This window comes from Papaver somniferum, chromosome 9 (genome assembly GCF_003573695.1).
Source record: "Papaver somniferum cultivar HN1 chromosome 9, ASM357369v1, whole genome shotgun sequence".
Taxonomy (NCBI): domain Eukaryota; kingdom Viridiplantae; phylum Streptophyta; class Magnoliopsida; order Ranunculales; family Papaveraceae; genus Papaver; species Papaver somniferum.
Genome location: NC_039366.1, coordinates 23,287,533 through 23,293,324, shown reverse-complemented (window position 1 = coordinate 23,293,324; position 5,792 = coordinate 23,287,533). Strand labels below are relative to the sequence as shown.

The following is a 5,792-nucleotide window of genomic DNA, read 5'->3' as shown; positions in this document are numbered from 1 at the left end:
GAATCTTGAACCTTCTCATAACTTTTTCAAGAGTAACACACGATCCTCTTAGGATCTTACAGTTTTGAGCTACCAAGTTTGAATGAAGACGAGTTTTCCATAGCTACTTTTACCCTTCCAACTCCTCATAATGCTTATGAACAAGCTTTTTTGATGAGCTAACCGTGAAGACGCCCTTGTATTCTAGTTTCCAGATAATCTTCTCCACCAAGAGGATTTGGAAATATGGTCATGTCCACACCTGCATTAACCATGTTAGTAAAACAAGAATCTGTAAGATCCCAATTGCCATTGACTAGCATGTCGCTAACCAAAATGGAATGATCCAAAATAATCTAACTTACTCTTATGACAGCTTACAGTTTGACCCGAAGCACGTTGATATAAGTCTAATAAGGCAACCGAATTTCTCAAGCTCTTCATATTAACTTGCAAAATATCATAATATCATCCGCAAAAAATAAATGAGTACGAGAAATACCTTTTCTAGAGACCATGCGAGTCATTTTACCTTCACTGAAAAGTTTTGAAAAAATTCTACTCAAAACATCTTCAATCAAGATAAAAATAAGGGGAGAAAGAGGATCACCTTGACGAAAACCTCTGTCAGTCTTAAAAGGACCTTCCGAGCTACCACTAAAAAGAACAAAAATCCTTGCAGATTGCTAAATATGAGGGATCTAAACAGACCAGCCTTCCAAAAAAACACGTCTTCTAAAGACATCCATGATAAAAGACCAACTAACTGTGTCAAAAACTTGAGTAGTGTCAAGTTTTAGACCCACATAACCATCCTTTCTTTTAATTGCAATTCGTTAACCATTTGGGAAGTCAAACTGATGTTTTCATGAATATTCCTTTCTTTCATGTTGCAGACCCCTCCGAGTAAATGACTAGGCTAGTAGAGATACACTTGGATTCAGTCATAACTAAGATTATATCTTATTTTTACTAAATTTTGCTGCGATTGGTTTACTATTTCGTGTGATGACAATACCGATAAAGGAACAGTGTGATCGCGGTGTGTACATCAAAATGACCAACGATGTTACATATACCGAAGGTAACACTCAAGGGAATCACACGGATAGCGGTCCCAACATAGGGACTAGATTTCAGTAGTGCTACGCTGATCGGGAAAAAATCTTGTCGTTTCTCGCAGGTGAAACAGAAATTCCGATAGACCCCACCGGAGATTTGCACGGGCCAGGTTTAGTGGTGGAGCCCACTAAATTTCTGTTTCACCCGGGAGAAACGACCGGTTTTTCTCCCGGGACACTTAACATTACTGATTAGATTTTGGAGAAGTGGGCCAGCTGTTGTATCTGCTCGGTGGTTAATTCGGTGAAAATTCCGAAGTGAATATAGACTTATCCTAAAATGACGTGCGGGGTGAAAGAAAATGAAAGTTGGAAAACAGCGGTTCAGTTGCCCAAAACATGTACTAATGAGGTTCATCTCAGACTCTCAGGCATCTCTCTAAAAGTTGTGATCACAAATTCCAACCCTTTTAAAGCCGATCGAAGTCCTTCCATACTCTCTGAATGTATCTGTGGTTTAGATTTTAGAGAGAGAAGTTCGAATTCCGCATATTTGTTCTCGAAGCTCTTCTTCTACTCAACGAAACAAGTAATTTCATCTCTTTTATCTTTCGGAATTTTGCATTTTTTTATTTTTATTTTTGTGCATTAGTAGATGTTTTATGAATCATTCATTTCTGCAGGTCTTGAGTGAAATCTCAGATTGATAGATAGACCTTGTTATTCAAACTTTAATGTTACCCAAATCAAAAAAGAAAGACACTTACTAATGCAAACCCTACCGGTGATCAATAGCAAAGTTCTCTGAATTCACTTGCTAACTTGCTCAGGAAACAAGTAAGTTAATCCATCTCATTTATCTGATGTAAATTTTGAATTTTTACTTTCTTTCCATACTGTAGTACTTGGATTTAGCTAAGCTGTGTCAGGGTTTATGAATCGGTCTTCCTAGTTTTTTCTTGGGTTTTTCACTAACTAGATGATGTTTATGAATCATCTATTTTTACAGGTCTTGAGTGAAATCTGAGTTTGATACATGGATTTTGTTATTCAAACTCAAAAGCCATGAATGTTGCCCAAATTAGAAATGCACCCCCCACAAGTGTTGGCACCAAAGATGTCTAATGCTCAAGGAACGTGTACTGGAGCTAAGATTGTCACCACATTCGCTCTGCCTAAAAGGAAATCTTGAAGGTACTGAATACTTGTCGAAGCCACCGACAAACAAAGGGAAAGAAGATGGAAGCATCGGTAAGGAAGATAAAAAAGCTGACAGCTCCAACAGGATTGCTGAAGAAGTATATGCACAACAACCTAAATCGGTGGTCCATTTTGTTGCCTATCCAGATTTCTATGACTTCGACAGGGATATAAGAGTGAAGAATGCTTTGCATTTGATCAGACGTGGGCCAGATTGATATACGTACATTCTCCCATAAGATTTCTTTGAAAAGAAGTGTTAAGAAGAGTTATAAGATCTATCCCCCAGAAAGGGAAAACTTGGGCCCTTTACAAGAATCGGAACCTTAAATGGATCTCTGATTTCGGCAACCATAGAGGGTATGAATATGAATTTGTTGTAGTCTTGTCAGATTACAGTAAGAAATCAGGCATTTTGGTTGCCCATTTGGTCAAGTTAAAAGGTTTTGTATGCCTGTTTAAACCAACTAAAAAAAAATGGCGCCATGGCTTCCTTTCAGATACCATCCAACGAAAGGTTAAGATTTTCTCACAGGGTTCCTTCATTTAGAACGAACAGCTAAGAACGAGAAGACGTTCCAGAAGGTTATTTTGAACTCGATAACTGTTCCCTGCCCAGTAACCTTGAAGAAATTTCTGAAACTGTTGATGGTGATATGAATGGTTCGTTAAAGTCTGTATTAAAGGAGAAGCATCCTATGCCAATGAAGAGAAAAACTTCTGATGTAGAGAGTACTTCGGATGGGAGTTACCCAGGTGGAAATAAGTCTTTTAGGATTTCAAATGGATGTTATAAGAACTTAAGCGGGCAGTAGAAGCTTCTGGTCGACCTCTGGATAAGAATAAGGCTACCAGTATTTCAGACAGCGAGAAAGATGCTGGTGCTCACTCTAAGGAAATGACTCCAGATGGTGAGTGCCATACCTGGCAGTGCTCCCCTCTTCACCTTCTTCCTTGAAGATTTTTAAAATGCTAGATACAGAATTCTACAACTTTAACAAAGAGCAATCCCGTGAACAGTTTAAGACTGGCCAGCTATGGGCTCTATATTGCGAATTGGATCCAAAATCTATGCTCGGATATAAAGTGGCTTAAATCTTGCCATACACCGAGAGACATTATTTCATGGGTTGACAAGGAGATGCCAGTAAGCTGTGGAACATTTAAGGTCACATCTATTGAAGTTGTTATAATTAATAATGCCATCCTTTCTCTGATCAGTTAAGTGAAGTACCAGCTGATAATAACGTGTACACAACCAAGGGCAGGGGAAGTGTGGGCATTATACAGTAAATTTAGCTCTGGCTTGACTCTACTGCGGTTTTGCAAAGAGGGCTAAAGAAAAAGAGGGACTTGACTCTACTGCGGCTATACCGTGGATTGAATTGTATAGATTCTCTCATCTTTCATGTTGTCAGGAGCAAGGTGTGGGCAGTTGCGTGGATGCTGGGAGCTTGATCCTAGATCATTGGCAGTTTATCAGTACTCGACGAACTGAAGATGAGCAGGTTGGTGTAGGTTTTATCCAGTCCGACAGTCTATTCCGGAAGAGGAACCATTCATAAAGGTATTGTCTTTTGATTTAAAAACTGGGTGTCTCTTTTAAAAGGTATTATACGAGCTTTCCTTTTTAGCTTGTAGAATTCTGGATGGAGACGATGGTGTCAGTTAGTAACTTAGTATAGCATCTCTTTTTACCTAGGCCTGAAAGTGTTTGTGTTTTGTGGAGCATAATAGAGATGTACTCTGACATTACGTGTTTATCTTTTGAAGTTATATTGGCGTCATTATATGGTATCTCTTTACCTAGTTGGCTTGAAAGTATTCTTTTTTTTTGTATTATATCTTTATAACATATTGGACAACAAAATCAGTCCATCATCTGAATAAGGAGTCTCAGTTTCGAGTCAGCTGTCAGACAGAGTTTTCGAACTATAATAACCTCTTATCTGTGTTTCTGAAATGTTTCATGAAGGATTACCGAACTGAACCCGTCACATTGTGTTGGCATGCTTTAGGGATCATATGTTATGAAGCCAGTGCTGCTCATTATGAGTATTCGACTTGCTAGTTAGAGAACTATAGAGCTACTGAGTTAAAACTAAGTAATGGATGTGTAACAATTTACTATGATCATTACTCTTTACATGGAACCTACTGCATAAGGGTCCTTGCATAATATATCACATAAATAGGAGTGTTGGCATTATATTGTATTCTTAATGATGTATTGATGCCAAAGCTCTTAAGAACACTTGTTGGTGATATCTTGCATGTGTTTTATAGTTTAGATTCTTTGAGGATTTGTCCTTTGGGCGACCCACAACTGATTATTTTAAGATTTTTTGGTCAGGTTGAAACTACAATCTACTTTTTGATTTTCACCAATGGGAGAATGTCCCTTCAAACACTGGAGAGCTACAAACTGGTTGTTTGACTGGCAGGTATTATTACAATCAGTTTGACTAATACTTTCTTAGATGAATATTTGCTAATACATAGTTTTGTTTCTGTAGAAGCTTCTATTGTAATGTGCCTTTGTAAAGTGGACATTGTAATCGTTTAAGAATTCAGAGAAGGCACTTGAACTTTCTACATGCACCTTTGTTCTTTTATGCCACAAAGATGGCTGTTATATTCTTTACAAATTTCCCCTTATACTTTTACGGAGAGCAGCATATTTTCTTGATATTTCATACCCTCTCTGTATCTGCTGAACCTTTAGTTTCTTGATAGGAGTTGGACATTGCTGTGGAAGCTAGGGAACCTTCCTGGTATCACATTGATGAAGTGGAGCTTGAGAAGCGTAGAAGATAGACCAGCGCTGCTCGCACGTGTATCGCAAGAATCCATCCGAAGGAAACTTTTTATTAGAAACACTAAGGTCCTACAGTCATTATTATCTCTTTTGATAACTTTCTGCGTTCAAGTTCATTTACGATTGAAGTTACTTTTTTATGTCTTCAGTATAGGTGGGTGTCATGAAGAAGCTGTCGAAGCCAGAAAAGCTAGAAGTTTGAACGGTATGCGCCAGGAGCTGATGAGGGTCCCTAATGATCCTTACCAGGCAGGCACATCCAGCTCATATGAAGCACAAGTTATGATTTTATATCATCCAAGTCAGATTGACAGATGCACCTCATAAAGTAATCTCCCTCTTTTATTCCCCAACAAATACCAAGATACGTACTTGATTCCTACCAGTTGCTTTTAGGCCAACTTCTTCTAGGCAACAATATAATGAACTGAATGAGACAAGTGCAAGTGTGCAAAGATTTGGAGGTGTGAGGTATTGTCATTCCTGGACGAAGAACTCACTGGAGAGGTATTGTCATTCCTTTTGCAAGGTTGAAATTATTGTCTTGTTTGTTGAAATTTGAAGATATTAGGTTACTGAAGGTACATCATTGCTGTCCAGCACTAGAGATAGTTAGATTTTCCCAACGGAAACTGTCTCTTGGGATTGTCTTTTTTCTGCAGTTGCAAGTCTTGTTAACTTGAATAATATCATACGTTATTTAAGTATTTCAGTGTTAGAACGGGAATAGTTCA

General features: G+C 38.3%; 1 long non-coding RNA gene across 1 annotated transcript; it reads left to right on the top strand.

Moving 5' to 3' along the window:
• The first annotated feature begins 1,423 nt into the window (after positions 1 to 1,423).
• LOC113309005 lies at positions 1,424 to 4,893 on the top strand. Its single transcript, XR_003340260.1, has 5 exons — positions 1,424 to 1,629; positions 1,724 to 1,877; positions 2,050 to 3,807; positions 4,594 to 4,684; positions 4,757 to 4,893. It is a non-coding gene; the product is annotated as an uncharacterized LOC113309005 (long non-coding RNA).
• Positions 4,894 to 5,792: the final 899 nt, after the last annotated feature.